We start from the raw sequence: 17,614 nt of genomic DNA, 5'->3' as shown, positions 1-17,614 counted from the left end.
TATGTTATCATATCAATTGCATTATTATATTAGCCATGGAAACATATGTGTTATATTATAATTTTACTTATTAATTATTCATTACCTTGAGCATTGTAACTTATATACATTTGGTATTTAGTGCAAGATACATTCAAGGCAATCCAATGGATAGTGCATGTCAGTCATATTGATTGCCACTTTATAACATGTTACAAGAATATTTGGGTGATGAAATCTCTTAACATTTAATCCCATATCTCTTATCTTTCCAACGCACTTTGAATCGTATCAATCCGATATTGGGATCTCGAGATATGCCCATATTACAAAAGATAGTGCATACTAAATATTTATACGAGATTTACAACCAAATGAAGAGCCATGTTCACACCTGATCATTTCCACCTTCATGAATCCATTTATGGCGTGTAGATTCATACAATGATGCTAAAGGACTTGTTCATAATCAAGGGAGATAGATGCATTATTTTTTAACTCATTCACCAAATCCAAGTGCATGAAGGGAGCCTATGAGTCACGTTCACACTTGGTGCATGCACTCCAAAGGGGGGCTAGCCTACAATGATACATTCCTCCAAATTCATACAAGGAAATGAAACAACATGTCCACACCAAGTGAGGATGAATTCAACTATGAAGATGTGTTCAATTAAATGGATGAACATTTATTTATTTAATTAGTCCATGAACTTGTATAGGGGTCGTACATTGTATCTACTTAAGGATGAACATTCATCCATGAAGGTTCACTCATTAAATGTGTTGTATTCACACCATGCACTCTGATGTAAGGAACATGTACCTCTTCAATTGATTGTGGATCTAGGAAGGAAGCAAAACAACCTGCACAAGTGAATGGCTCAAAAGAAATGGTTATGGGTGGTAAACGTTTGGGATAATAGGTAGGCTATTAAAATAATGAATGATGGAAGTGGAAGATGGATGATATGGCTATGGTTTAATGTTGAAGAAACAAAGGGATGGTTGTGAGGATAGTATCTTAAATAAGACTCAAAGAAGAACCAATGCTATAAAGAGCAAAGACCCATACTTTATATTGCTTCTTTAAGGGGTAGTATAAAAGACGTTGACCCACTAGTTATAAGAACTAGGAACCAGAAGTATCAAGGGGAAAGGGGCTGACGCCATAAGTATAAATAAATTCTTGATAAGTCGATAAAAGTCACCATGACTTAAGGAATAGAATAATCTCACTTATATTAATCAAAAAAGTCTGAATACGAATGAAATATGCTTTCCTATTTATAGGAAATTGAGAGGCATGGCCGAATGATTACAAGGGGTTTCAGCCAGCCTTATGTCTTCCTATAGAGTCATAATTTAATTACAAATAGAGATGATGGTTCAGTTTAAATGGAGGGTAATAACCCTTGGTCGAATAGCTCTTGTGTCCCTTCAAGTTTGCGCCAAATTGGATGGGAGATGATGCTTGGCTGAATAAGGAGAATGCTCTTTATATTGGCACCTAAATGATACACATGTAAGGCACATGGGGACTGGTCATATGGCACGCACATGGGTGTTCTAGGGAGACTTGTGGTGCAACCTTATGCGATGATGGCTGGTCATGTGCTCCATCTTGGGCGTCATGTGTCTCTTTGAAGCTAGCTTGAGTGTGGAGCTAGCTATCAAGCATGGGGCTGTTTGTGATCACACTTCCTAGCTGAGTCCTTGTAAGCGCCATAACAACATGTTCAACTACATTCAGCTACCATTGATATCACTTTTGGCAACTCTGCTCCAAATAGTCCAACTAGCTGAGTTTAGCTAGCCTTGAGTTCATCCAACTGAATTGAGCTTTCCTTAGTGTTCCATGAGCTGCCATGTACTTTGTGAGCTGTATATGATGTCCAAATAATCCACCAATCTACCTCAACATGTGTCACACTCCAATGTACCAACATATGAAAGGAAACAATGTAAGTCCATGATATTGAGCTGATATGAGCTAAATACCTTGTTGTCATGTATGATTATGGTAATGTGAGCTATGTTTGAAGGTCATGAGCTAATTTATATAATCTCATAATATGTGTGGGCTAATGCCTGAAGCTTAAGAGCTAATATGAATGCATATGAACTAATTAAATGAATTATACGTATGATGCCTTGATGTATATGTGATAATCATGCTTAATATGATTATAAGACTATTCTAACATGCTTAATATATTAAATAACAATGTGCATGATGTGTTTATACTAAGTTTATTTATTAACTACATAACAAGTATTCTTATCATGAAATGTATTAGAAAATCATGTAGTATATAACTAATATAAAGTAGATTCATTATAAAGATATTCAAGAGTACTCCCTTCGTAGGTGAAAACGTGCTTGCATCATTCCCCCTTCTTTAGGGAAATTTGTCCTCAAATTGAGTTTATTCTGTCCTTGCATAGCTTTACGTCTCTTTGCTAAAAGAAAGCATCCTTTGAACGTTTGTGTTCTTCCAATAGGTACCATTTCGTAATATTTCCCTTTAGGCCTTTCTTTGGAATATGATTTACCAACATGTACCTTTTGGGAGTGATCATCTTTTAAGGATATCCCTTTTGGAAGTGACCCTTGACGTGGTTGGTTATGAAAAGTGAGGAGAGAATAGGTTTCAAATGAAGGGTTACTTACCTTTTGGAGATTAAGTCCATTGGTGGAGAGTTGTGACTTTAAATTCCAATCATCACCACTTTTCGTATGAGACCCTTCATTTTTTAGCAATGAATCATCATGTTGCTTTATGAAGAAGTTGGATTTCATGTTTTATCTTTCTTCACTTTTCATTGGTGGTTTGTCTTTGTGTCATGCTTGTACAATGTTTCACATATACAATTAATCTTGTTGTACCTCTTTTGGCGTCAAAGGCATCAAGGTGACCTTGCGTCCATCATGCTTAAAAGTGTATTCATTGTAATAACAATCATGAATGGCCCTTTTGTCATACTTCCATGGTCTCCCGAGTAAGATGTTGCTAGCATGCATAAGGACAATGTCACAAAGTACCTCATCCTTGTACCTACCAACTGAAGAAGGAATTAGAACTTGTTTGGTAACATTTAACTCACCTCCTTCATTGAGACATTGGAGTTTATATGGAGTGGGATGCTTTGATGTTGCCAAACCAAGTTTTTCAACCATAAGAGTGCTGGCTACATTTTTCCAACTCCCTCCATCGATAATCATCGTGCAAACCTTGTCCTTGACATGACACCTTGTATGGAAAATATTGTTTCTTTGAAGATCATATTGAGATGTTTGTAATTGTAAGAACCTTTTCAAAACAAGCGTCTCGCCATGGTCTATATTTTCTTCAGTTTCTTCGTCTTGTATTATTTCAGGTTCCTCATCAAAAATAGGCTTGTCAGAATCCGAGACAATATCTCCATTGTCAAGTACTATCATGGCATTTCGGTTGAGACATTGACTAGAAAGATGTCCTTTCCCAAAACATTTGAAACATTTGATGTCTCTAGATCTATCAAAAGTAATGGTTTGCTTCTCTTTACCCTTGCTAGATTCGCCCACTTGTTTAGTTTTGGAAACTTCTATAGGATCCTTTGCTTGTGCTCGAATTGGCTTTCTGAAGGTGATAGGCTATTGCTTCCATTTGGTGATCGAACTTGGACTGCTCTTATTATAGGTTTTCCTTTTGAGTTGTCGCTCAATTTTCATGGCCACATGTACCATCTCTTCAATCTCTACATAATGCTGAAGTTTAACAAGGTTAGCAATATCAAGATTTGGGCCAGATAAAAACCTTTCCATGGTTGCTTCTCTGTCTTCATCAACATTTGCTCGGATCAGGGCTATCTCTATTTCTTTGAAATAATCTTCAACGCTATTGCTTCTTTGTTTCATATTTTGTAGTTTATGGTAAAGATATTGGTGATAGTGAGTAGGCATGAACCTTTTCCTCATAATGGCCTTCATTTTTTCCCATCTAGTGATGGGGCATTCACCATTTCGTCTTCTTGAACTCACCAATTGGTCCTACCAAACTAAGGCATAGTCCACGAATTCCATAATAGCAAGCCTGACCTTCTTTTGCTCTGTATAATCTTGGCATTCAAAAATATGTTTGATCTTGATTACCCAATCAAGATAGGCTTCAGGATCAGCTCATCCTTGAAATAGAGGAATGGTTACCTTGATGTTGCTAAAGTTATCATTCTAATTTCGATGAGCATCTCTTCGCGCTACTGATGTTACTTCAGCCTCCTCTTCTTCGAATTCGTCTTCCATTCTAGGACGATTTACTCTTCGGTTGCCTAAGGATGCTTCAAATTGATCCGTACGATCATGCAAAGGCTCCAATTCTAATTTTAGCAATCTGAACATTTCATGCATGATTGTTTGAGTTTGCAAATTAGGGGGTTCTCTTTCAGGGGTTTGTCCTGGACTTCGAGACATGGTTAGGGAAATAAGAAAAGAATAAGATGTGTAAAAGACCTTACCATAATATACTCTCATAAAGCCTCATGAGTCACTCCAAGGAAACTTGAATGTCACTCAATCCGCTCATGTTTGCACTCTAGAACTTTAATGATTTTTACTTGTCCTCTTCTGAACTCACTCACGCTCCAGCCTTTTTCCTCTTAATTCTCTTATCCCAAGTTCTAGAGGACTTTACTTAAAATTATATCAAGTAAATTTTACTTGTTTGGCGTCGGCTGCAAAAGGGTTAGTAGGAATGGAAAGCAAAATATAATTGAAAGGGTGGCTTAGAAAATAGAAAGAAGAGAACAAAAGGGTTACTTATACAAGTCACTTCATAACCTTCTATCACCATAATCAATTTAAAAAGGCTTACTTGAATGGCTTGGTGATGAGAATTGTTGATGAGTGCTTCAACTTCTTTTACTTTCATTGCTTTTTCTTTTATTTGAGAGCTTTGTTTTTCTTTGCTGGATTTGTTTTTATTTCTTTCACTTTGCACTTCACTGGCACTTCTTTTTGTATTTTTGTTTTTGTTGTTGTTACACATTGCTTTCTTCCACCAAAGCTCTGATTACCGCTTGATGTAAGGCCCTTGTACCTCTTCAATTGATTGTGGATCTAGGAAGGAAGTAAAACAATCTGCATAAGTTAATGGCTCAAAAGAGATGGTTATGGGTGGTAAACGTATAGGATAATAGGTAGGCTATTTAAATAATGAATGATGGAAGCGGAAGATGGATGATATGGTTATGGTTTATTATTGAAGAAATAAAGGGATGGTTATGAGGATAGTATCTTAAAGAAGACTCAAAGAAGAACCAATGCTATAAAGAGCAAAGACCCAGACTTTATATTGCTTCTTTAAGGGGTGGTATAAAGGACTTTGACCCACTAGTTACAAGAACTAGGAACCAGAAGTATCAAGGGGAAAGGGGTTGATGCCACAAGTATAAAAAATACTTGATAAGTCGATAAAAGTCACCAAGACTTAACGAAGAGAATAATCTCACTTATATTAATTAAAAAGGTCTGAATACAAATGAAATATGATTTCCTATTTATAGGAAATGAAGAGGCATGGCCGAATGATTACAAGGGGTTTCGGCCAACCTTGTGTCTTCCTATAGAGTCATAATATAATTAAAAATAGAGATGATGGTTCAGTTTAAATGGAGGGTAATAACCCTTGGTCGAATAGCTCTTGTGTCCCTTCATGTTGGTGCCAAATTGGATGAGAGATGATGCTTTACCGAATAGGGAGAAGGCTCTTCATCTTGGCACCTAAATGATACACATGTAAGGCACATGGGGGCTGGTCATATGGAACACACATGGGTATTCTAGGGAGCCTTGTGGTGCAGCCTTGTGCATGGGATGATGGCTGGTCATGTGCTCCATCGTGGGCGTGCATGTGTCTCCTTCAAGCTAGCTTGAGTGTGGAGCTAACTATCAAGCATGGCGCTGTTTGTGATCAAGCTTCCTAGCCGAGTCCTTGTAAGCTCCATAATAGCATGTTCAGCTACATTCAGCTGCCATTGATATCACTTTTGGCAACTTAGGTCCAAATAGTTCAACTAGCTGAGTTTAGTTAGCCTTGAGCTCCTCCAGCTGAATTAAGCTTTTCTTTGTGTTCCATGAGGTACCATGTACTTTGTGAGCTGTTTGTGAGCTGTATATGATGTCCAAAAATCCACCAAGCTACCTAAACGTGCGTCACACTCCAATGTACCTACATGTGCAAGGAAACAAGGTAAGTCCGTGATATTGAGCTATATGAGCTAAATACCTTGTTTCCATGTATGATTATGGTAATGTGAGCTATGTTTGAAGGTCATGAGCTAATTTATATCATCTCATAATATGTGTGGGCTAGTGCATGATGCGTAAGAGCTAATATGAATGCATATGAACTAATTAAATGAATTATACATATGTTGCCTTGATGTATACGTGATAATCATGCTTAATATGATTATAAGACTATTATAACATGCTTAATATATTAAATAACAATGTGCATGATGTGCTTATACTAAGTTTATTTATTAACTATATAACAAGTATTCTTATCATGAAATGTATTATAAAAGCATGTAGTATGTAACTAATATAAAGTAGATTTAGTATAAATATGTTCAAGAGTACTCCCTTTGTTGGTGAAAACGTGCTTGCATCACACTCTTAGGTCTATAAATAGCTTTCCATTTCATTTGTAAAAACCAATTCACTTTGTTTAATCAAATATGTGTCAAAGTTTTTCTCTTTAGTTTTTAACTGAACTTTATCGACTTATCAAGCTTATGCTTGTGGCGTCACCCCTATCTACTTCACCCTGATACTTCTTGTTTTTATCTCTTTATAGATAGTGGGTCAAAGTCCTTGTTTATCACCCCTTAAAGAACAATATAAAGTCTGGGTCTTTGTTCTTTAACATTGGTTCTTCTTTGAGAAACTACCTTTCATATTCATCTTCATCACCTTCATTCTACTTCCATTACCATACTTCATCATTTCCTTTAAACATATCACCAACTTATATATAGATTTCGCTGCCATATTTTTCTTTCCATTTCATTACTCCTATTTAACCATTTATTTTTAGCTTTCTTGTTTGTGAAGGATCCTTGTTGCTTTCCTAGATCGAAATAATCAAAGGTACAACCTTTACTTCACCATCCATCCAATGAATGCTAGGTTGAACTGTTGTGACATTCTGACCGCCAACACGACTGCTCTGGATACTAGCCTCTCTCGAGGCCCGACCGCTAGGGGTGTAAATGAGCTGAGTCGAGGTCGAGTATTGCCGAGCTCGACTCAAACTCAAAAACTTTAAATATAAGCTCGACTCAAAAACTCACGAGCCTAAAATTTTCAAACTCGACTCAAACTCGAAAGATAATATTAAAACTCGACTCGAACTCGAAAAGACTCAAACTCAAAAAACAATCATGAGCTCACTCAAAGCTCGAGACTCAATCTCAACTTTGAGCTCGTTTGAAGCTCAAACTAGGGGTGTAAATGAGCCGAGTCGAGCTTGTTGAACTTGACTCAAGCTCGAAAACTTTATAATTAAACTCGACTTGAAAACTCACGAGCTAAAACATATCAAGCTCGACTTGAACTCGAAAAAACTCGAGCTCAAGAAAAGTTCAAGAGCTCGATTCAAGCTCGATTTTGAGCTCGATTTAAGCCCAAGGCCTAAGAGGGGATTTGAAAATAATTTTCAACCCACAATTGACGCGCCTCGGTTCGAACCTCATGAGCTGCATCATTGCCCCCAACATAAAGCTACGCTTAAACCTTCGTATCCTCGCCTTTTATAATATCCCCAGGCGCAAAAGTGCCTTAAACCTACCGATGTGGGATACTGTGGTTATTTCCAACCAATTTCTAACTGCTAAAACAAAGCTCTGAACTTGTTCTGTTCCCCCCCCCCCATTATTCAATCGGATCAGTTGGTGTTTTCATTTTTTTTGGTATCATTACTTGAATTCTTCAGATTTTCTATGTTTATTGGTCAATCAATAAAAAAACAAAAATTTCATTTTTTTTGTTTGTTCTGATAACAGTGGGAAACGCATAGTGGCGTGAAGCATTACATCTCATAATTTCCCTGTGTTTTGGTCAAGCAATGAAGTGAAAGCTTGCAATTTTCCTTTTCTTATGAAAAAGGTTTAATAATTTTCCTTTAGTTTCCTTTAGACCAAATAGAACATTGTATTTCTCCAGGTGATCAGTTCTTAAACGTGTCCAACTCCTTTAGTAATGTAGGCATGTTGCCGAGGTTTAGGCGAGGAGTTCTGAGTCAATTTGGAATTCACAATTGGACCCGCATCTTTAATATGTATATGCATGTTTAATAAATTTATAGTTTGGTATGTTATATTTTAATTTTTGTATTTCAATCACATTTGTGTAAATTTTCTTATTTATTTTAAATGTTCAGGTGTCATTTATGTTATTTTCCATATTATTTTAGCTTAAACCGAATATGATCAATTGCATATAACACCCTGTAGTTTATGATCATTTTGTATTTAAGTCATTGGTTTAATTCCAATTTTGTATGTTTTATTTTACATTTATGTGAATTTAATCATCATTCTAAAGTTAGTATATTTAGCTTAAATTAATCCTCACATTTAGGTTTCTCTTAATTTAGTACATGTTTAGGATTGTTTTCTTTAATTAGTTGTGTATATTTATTTTGCATGTTGATATGTTTATGTATAAGTATGCGAATGATTTATTTAGGAGTCACATAACATCATTTTGTATAATTTGTAAGTTACCTCATGTGCATAACTTAACCCCTAACACGTAATTGGATTAAGGGTTTAGGGTTTAGGATATAGGATTCATGGTTTATAGTTTAGGGTTTATTACAAAGACACTAATTAATCTATTTGGTACCGATTTATGAGGTAAGTACAATATAGTATCATGATATTAATTGCTCAAACCCTTGATATTTATGATATTTGAACCCTAAACCTCAAAATATAACAACAAATAAAAAAATTAGTTATTAAAAGTATTATCGTTAGAAATATATTAAATATTTGTCATTAGATAAATAATTTTTAATATAGATGTATTATAGAAATTTTAATATATTTTTAAAATTTTATAATTATCAATAGTGTATTTTTAATATATTTTTAATAATGTAATTTTAAAAAACTAAAATTATAATATAACATTTTTTTCGAACTACTCACGAGCTTTTCGAGTCGAATATCGAGTAGCTCGTTTCGGCTCGTTAAGAACTCGAGTCGAGCTCGAGCTCGAGTCGGTCCATTCAATCCGAGTATTTATCGAGCCTTGATCGAGTCGATCTCGAGTAGCTCGCGATCTGTCTCGTCTCATTTACAGCCCTACCGGCCGCCGCTACAATGAAGTCCGGCTATGCGGGGCACCAAGGACGATCGAGTGGAGGATGGTGTGAAAGTGTTGCAGTCGCCTTCTCCAAGCCTCGGGTATATTCTTCTCTCTTCTTCTTTATTTCGATCACTGTCCTCCATGAAGAATTATAATGGGATATTTTAATTTTGAGTTCGTATTTTGTTTGTTGTGACGATTAGGTAGGTCTATACTATTTCATATCGCAATTAACACTGCCTAAAAATAATATAATTAATCCTTATAATATAATTTATTACTGCTTATACATAACCACTTAACCACTTATCATATTTTCTTTTTCTTTATTATGATTTCTCATATTATATTACTCTACGATTTTAACATAACTTTTATCATATACTTTTATATCATCTTGTATATATAACATTTGTAATATCTATAATTTTATTAAAACATCTCCTTTATGGTTATTTTCTACCGCCACACAACCACCCACTGACAACGACTATTATCATATTTCCACATTATGCACGTAAATTTCTTAAATTAAGTACATATGGGTTCTCTATAATCTATTAACAATTTAGATTAAGAAATCATTATATAATTATGGAAGATATTAATTAATATAAAATCTCATAAAAAATCTTAAAACATCAATATCAAGTATTTTACGTAATAAGCACGTAAATTAAACTTATAATATTCTTTTTCTTTCACATATATAACATTATTCACACAGATATACATATTCATATTTAATCCATTTAAGTTATATTTTTCATATCGCAAAACAATATTGTGTAACACATATATTTTGGTACAAAATATCGTATAAAACCATTTAATCCCAAACGCAAATATCATAAAACAAATTCGAACAATCCAACAACATGTTCAATTTCTACTCATTAATTTATACGAAATTCTATTTTAAACCATAATTTATACAATTTTGCAATTTGATCCCCAATCTTAACAAACTTTACAAATTTACTTCAATTCGAGTTTCAGTTAACACAATTAAAAACACCAGTATTTAATTCAAATATATAACACCTCAATAATTACAAAATTTTCACTAAAGTCCCCATCTTTTCCATAATTTACGATTTGGTTCCTAAACTTTACCAAATTTCCAAATTAGTCTAATTTCACATTCTAACATAAAATTAAGCATTCTAAATTTTTAGTTCAATCATAGTACACCATCTATTAAATAATTTAACTTCAATCCCTAAATTTTTCCATAAATTTCAAATAAGTCCTTATAATTTCACAAGTTTCAATTTAATCCAAATCATCATCCAAATATCAATTTTCGCACTACAACATTCAATTTCAACTTAATACATCAATTATTAGACATTTGCACACTAATCTCTATATTTCTCAAATTATCATTTAAATCTCTATACTTTCACAATTTTCCTAATTGGTTCAAATCATAATTTAAACATGTAGAATCACTCATACATTGTTTCTAGTCCTTATAAAATCTTTCCACAATTTTCTTTGTTTTCTTCCTTTAGGTCGAATTGAATAAAAATATATCAAGCTTGATTTTCAACTTAATTCAAGCATAATTTCATCATCAACATATCATTTTCATCCATTCTCAATCATTTCCATATCAACAACAATCCAATGATTCAAGCATGGAAACAATGAAATATTATCACCAAATGATAGAGAATTTGATATAGATCATTTTTCTATTTTATAACTTAATCCAAAAATCAAAGGAAAATGACTAAAATGAAGAAAAAAAAAGAAAGAAACATACCTTGTCTTCTTTTTCATGGAATCCACGGCAATTTATAGAAAGAAAAAAAGGTGAAGAAGGCATCTTTTTAGGTTTTTCCTCATAAATATCTCATGTACATATATTAAATATTTAGTTAAATGAATATAAAATTCATTTAATACAAAATTATAACTTTACTCTTTAAAAAATATGATAATTTCAACTATGCCATTGTTATGGCATTATCTTTGACATCATCTTCCTTATAACATTTTCAAAGTCAAATATGAACAAACTATTTCATACTTTCCTTTTTTACTCTTGAAATTTTCAAAAATTGCAAACTAGTAACCATAATTAACAATTTCAATTTAACATGAAAATAAATCTAAATTCCAAGGATGCATGTCAAAATTCACCTTTCTAAAATATAGAAAAAATATTTATAACCCCATACTATCATCCTTCAGTTTTTTGTAAATTTCTGATTCGATCCATTATCTAACACTTTATTGAACTTTATCGCTTAATAGCTCTTTGCACCGATTCTGGATCAAAATTTGAATTCCATAAAGAATCTATTAACTAATATGAACTATTTATTTATATAATAAAAATTATTTTTAGGAAAACTACCTCTTTGATCCATGAACTTTTCTAAATTTCTACTTTGGCCACTAAACTTTCAAAATTTATATTTTAGTCACTAATCAAATTTTTTGGGGTATTACAATTCTCCACTCATTTTAAGAAAATTCATCCTTGATTTTTCAACATATATTTGATTTAAATAGATAAGAACACTTTTAAAAGAAAACATTCAGTCTAAAATAAACTACGAATATAAAACTTTACTGTAATACAATAATTAAACTTGTATTATCTTTTCTTCTTTGTACTGTTCCCTTTTTCCATGTTGTATCTTTTACAGTACTATATTTTTTACGGTATTGTATTGTTTAGTTTCATTTTATAGCGTATATGATTCACTTTCATCTTATAGCATATACTTTTACTTTACAATTTGTAGCCCAATGCAAACCACTGAGAATGCAAGGTATACGAGTTATATGAGCATACACATATAATGAACAAGTATTGTAGAACACAGTAACAATGTGTCAATATTAAGGAATACATCGCACTATCATCATTTACGTGAAGGTACTATTTTCGTATACGTGCCATTTAATGTATTCCTGGTCTTCAGCACCACCTTCACACAAACGTCAGATTACGTGCTAAGTACAAATGCACCAACATCATATAGACATCAGTTTACGTGCTAAGTATCATATATTAGCACAATCATCACACAGACATCAGATTACGTTATAAGTACCAACGACCATTGTCATACAAACGTAAGATTAGGTGCGCAGTATCATATATTAGCACCACTGTCATATAGACGACATATTACTTGCTCAGCATCATATATTAGCACCATTGTCACATGGACGTTAGATTACGTGCTATAAATATATTACAGTTGCTAGTAGCATACACATATATGCACAAGTACTGTAAAACACAACATAATGTGCGAAAATTAAGGAATGCATCGCACCATTATCACTTGCATGCAGGTACCATCGTCACAAAGACATCAAACGCGTTTCATAAAATGTATTCCTGATACATTAGCATCACCATCACACAAACGTCAAATTACATGCTCAGTATCATATATTAACACCACCGTCACACAAATGTCAGATAATGTTCTTGAAATATAATGCAAGTGGCAGTGGCACCAGCATCACATATGTCACGTCATATAACATGCCAAGTATCATATAATGCTTCAACTATATGCCTATAACTCTCAATGCATTTACAATGAGCATTTTCTTTAAATCATTTATCTTTCACTTATTAGAATCTTCTCAAACATCATCAAAGTCAAGTATCATACATCATTCACTCATCATAATCTTTTAGATATTAACAAAATCAAGTATCACAAAATATAAATCTCAATACGCATACAATGGGCTTTTCCATCACATTCACATATCATTTAATTATCAAAGTATTCATAAATACAAATATATCAAAATATAGTATAAAATGCATTGGGGAGTTCATACCCGAAATCATTCATAAGAAATCATTAAAAAAAATATAAAATATAATAAAATAAATTGAAACCAATTTCTTTTCAAGTCATTCGAGGTTGACTCATCGCAAGTCTTCCTCATGTCATATATAGAATAAGTACAATGCACTTACCTGGAAATGTCTCCTAGTAGCCTTACTTAGTGATTATAGTCTCTTTGATCTTGATTTTGTTCACGATCTTAACACTTAAAATATATCTTCAATCCTCTTAACATTCATGTCAACTCATAACGCAATTGATTCTCTCAAATCCATCATCTAACCATTAAAACGAATTCTTTTAGAATTCTTCTCAACCAATTTATCAAAAGGGTTCCTTGCCATTTAACTTCAATTCCAAGCATCTAAAAATATCCTCAAGCATTCTAATCAAACATTTAAACATTACTCTTTAATTTCTAATTCATTACCACTTAATTTCCAAATTTTCCATATTCTTAACAACTTGCACTACCTTTAAAGAATCATTATTATGTATTAATATACTAATTGGAATTTAATTCAATTTCTTATGTTTGAAACTAAACTCGAATAAGAATTTAACCATATAATGTACTTCTTCTAATTCAACTTGTATAATTTATAGTGAATTTTATAATCCAATTTCTAGAATTTGTTTTGAGCAGAATCTAATGCTAGATTCAAAAATCTAAACAGTTTTCATTATTTTGCATCCTTAATTTCTTCATCAATTCTTACAACTTGAATATTGATCCTTCATCATTTTTACTTTATTCAAATTAATCCCAAACACTATAGCATTTTAAAAATATGTTCAATTCAGTACGTTCACATTTGCATAATTACAATTCAATCCCTTATTTCCCAATCCATTTGAATTTAACCATCACACTTAACTAAATTTGCAATTTGATGTTATATCAATATTCCAACATAAGATTCAATACCCAAATATTAAATTTCAACATTGAATACTCATAATTGAAAATATTCACTTCAAGGTCTCATAATTCTCTAAACTTGCAAAATAGTCCTTTTACTTAACAACTTTTACCAAATTCCAATTTATTCTTCCAAGCCCTTCTAATAATTACTTATTATAATAATTTATTTATACTTCACATATTATTTTATATACAATTTCTATTTTGAGTCATAAATTTCCCTATATTTACAATTTATTTATTGAATTTGTACATATTTTTTTCCAAATCAATTCCAATTTAATATTTTAACTTCAAAATCATCATTATAGTATTTACTTCTCAAATACTTTAATACTCATATTTATTCAATTAGCTTTTAAACCCACAAGTTATACAATTTACACTTTGATCACCAAACCTTAACAAACTTAAAAATTAACCAAAAATTAACATAACAACATTAAATCAATATTTTACTATTTGATCTCAGTAAGTAGTGAAAATCTTTAAATGGCTACAATTGTTGGTTAAGTTCTCAACTTTTTTATCTTGTCGTCACTTAATCATATTAGGTCAGATCAGTGATACGAATATTTGGTGCTATCCTAGTGACATATGTAAACTTTTAACACATTTTAACTTTAGTTTAGACCGAGAATCAGCTAAACCTACAGCTCTGATGTCATTAAGTGTAACACCCTTAACCCGCATTCGAACCTGAGTACAAGTTAAGGATTTCACATTGTTTTCGTACTATGTTTCTTACTTCAAGCCGATGAAAATTTTGTTTCATTCAAAACTTCCAAATTTAACAATTATTATTAAACTATTTAAACACATAAAATCATAATGAAATATTTAATTTAGAATTCGTATTTGATTTGCTGTGACGATTAGGAAAGTCTATACTATTTCATATCATAATTAACATTGCCTAAAACTAATCTAATTAATCCTTATAAAATAATTTATTACTACTTATACGTAACCACTTATCATATTTTCTTCTTTCTTTATTACGATTTCTCATATTATATTACTCTACGATTTTATCGCAACTTTTATCATATACTTTTTGTAACACCATAATACGTATAATTATAACTATACAGATTATAGATGTTATCCGAATTTCTAAAACCATTTTCCAATTCAAAAGCTATTTAAAATTTATTTTCTTAAAATGGTAAATTATATTATAAAAATATCATATCATACAAATCATGTTTTGTTGTAACCAATTTAATTAAAAAGATTTTTTTATGAATATTGAACAGTACCCGTGAACAGTAACAGTAAACAATACCCATGAACAGTGGGGGAATCGATTCCCATATACTGTAGCAATGAACAGTAACCGCGTTTTATTCAACAAAATTTATTCTAAAATTACATATAAATCTTATAAAAATTTCATCACTATAAAATTTTCCAAAATTTATTCAACAAAAAAATTGAACATTTTTAATTACATGCCGCTATCTAAATCAACTTACATCATAGGATGTCTTACTGATATTGAAATATACTCGTCGATGCTTGATGTCACTTTGAACTCTGGCTTTTTACCTACGTGTGAAAATCATCACACGCTAGGTATATACTTAGTGAGGCATTTAAACCATTTTACAGTGCAATACAATTCATGCATGATTTTCAATGACAAAACTCAAAATGTCATTTAATCATGTTACTAGCATATACAATATATTTACCATTTTCCCATAAGCTCGTAAGCTTATTTTACCATTATACTTACCATTTATCCCATAAGCTCGTAACTTATTTTACCATTATACTTACCATTTAATCACATAAGCTCGTATGATTATTTTACCAATATACTTGCCATTATTCCATAAGCTCGTAAGCTTATTTGCCAGTTTATCAATTATTAACCAATAAATCATAAATCATAGCCCATAGTATAACTGTATGAGGAACCCGATATAGGAGTCAATTATTGAACCGAAGTGCTGAGGTCGAGCTTTGCTCACCTAATAATGCAGCGTAGTGTTGAGGTAGGGTTTTACCCACCTAACTTGTACTATGTATCTTCTTTGGCACTATAGTACTACTTAATTCTGTAGCTGCTAGACTCTATGGCATGCCATTAATACCACTGATCCTCAATAACATACTTGGGCATATAGACTTTTTTGTCAATTCATCCATGGCAAAGTATATTATCAATATTTAACATTGGGCAGTTCATACCCGAAAACATTCATGATAAAATATCACTTTTTTCATGATCAAAGCATTTTAATGAGATACCGTGACATTTTAATGTCATGTCAAAGTTATAAAAATGACATATATCATGCTGATATAAACAAGGTCGACTTATCGCAAGTCTTCCTGATGATGTATAAAACATCCATGTATAATTTCATGCATGTATTGCACTCACCTTGACACTTTATGTCTTTCAAAATATATGAGCCTCACTATTGTCCACCATAAGCCCTTTTATATTTAATTTGATTCGATTACAAATCAATCGCAATCTGTATAAATCACCAATTCATAACGATACATATGTTAGTATTGTACTAACATAAACATATCCCATAACAACTCCATTTCTATCTGATATGATCCAATTCAACATCATGTTTACAATGGTTATTCCACCCTTACAAGGGAAGAAACTTTCTAACTTTACAAATATATATGTTTATTTGAAAAGTTTTAATATAGTTATTTTCATCTATATATATTATATCTATAGTTATTATGATGATAACCTATCCATTAATATGTGAGATATAAGTTATTATAATATACTATAGTTCACATTCTTATATTATACAAGTTTTTATTTATGCATGTAGGCATATTCAGCCAATACTTGGGAGCTACATTAGAGCTAAATGGAGCATGCAACAGCAAGGAAACTTACATGGGAACGATTAGGAGAGCATAAGGAGCAAATTGGTGAAAAGTTGTCTAGAGGCGGTGAGCTCATAGCTGGATTGAGATGAAGAATTGAGCTACAAGATGACCTCATTTCAGATGGGGAGCTGCACCATCATCATCACTATTTAGGACGCTTCAAATATGTCCTAAGTCAAAATTTGTGAAATTGTACCTTTTCGCGAATAGTTACCACCTCAAGAGGTACCTTTTCACAAGGAGTTGCCATAACGTTCACCATGCTACAAGTCACCTATGGCCAGCTCACCTCTAGCTCATTCACACCAAAAGTAGCTCAAACATGAAGGGTCACCCTTTCCAAACATTGTAACCTTTCATGAATGATGCTGCCCATGAAGATGCCTTTTCATCCAAGAGCACGTTGGTGAAGAAATTGCAAACAATGGAGGCTTAAATCACCAAGAGACATGATATAGAGCTCCATGCCTATTCGGCCACACACATGCCATGCACATGAGAGCCTATTAGTGCCAAACATGAGGAGGTACATCACCATTCGGTCAAGGGGAGAAAATGGCGCAGGGATGAACAAGCATGTCCATTAGGCCAAGGGAGATGTCTTCCCATCCTTAGCCGAATCATCAAGCCCCT

The 17,614-nt window shown here is 32.6% G+C and overlaps 1 pseudogene; it reads right to left on the bottom strand.

The window, feature by feature from the left end:
• Window positions 1-7,582: 7,582 nt before the first annotated feature.
• Window positions 7,583-7,749, bottom strand: LOC120155758 (annotated as a pseudogene).
• Window positions 7,750-17,614: the final 9,865 nt, after the last annotated feature.

The sequence above is a fragment of the Hibiscus syriacus genome, unplaced genomic scaffold (genome assembly GCF_006381635.1).
Source record: "Hibiscus syriacus cultivar Baekdansim isolate YM2019G1 unplaced genomic scaffold, ASM638163v2 tig00111207_pilon, whole genome shotgun sequence".
Classification (NCBI taxonomy): domain Eukaryota; kingdom Viridiplantae; phylum Streptophyta; class Magnoliopsida; order Malvales; family Malvaceae; genus Hibiscus; species Hibiscus syriacus.
The sequence above is the reverse complement of the archived record's forward strand: the minus strand, read 5'-3'. Positions and strand labels throughout refer to the sequence as shown.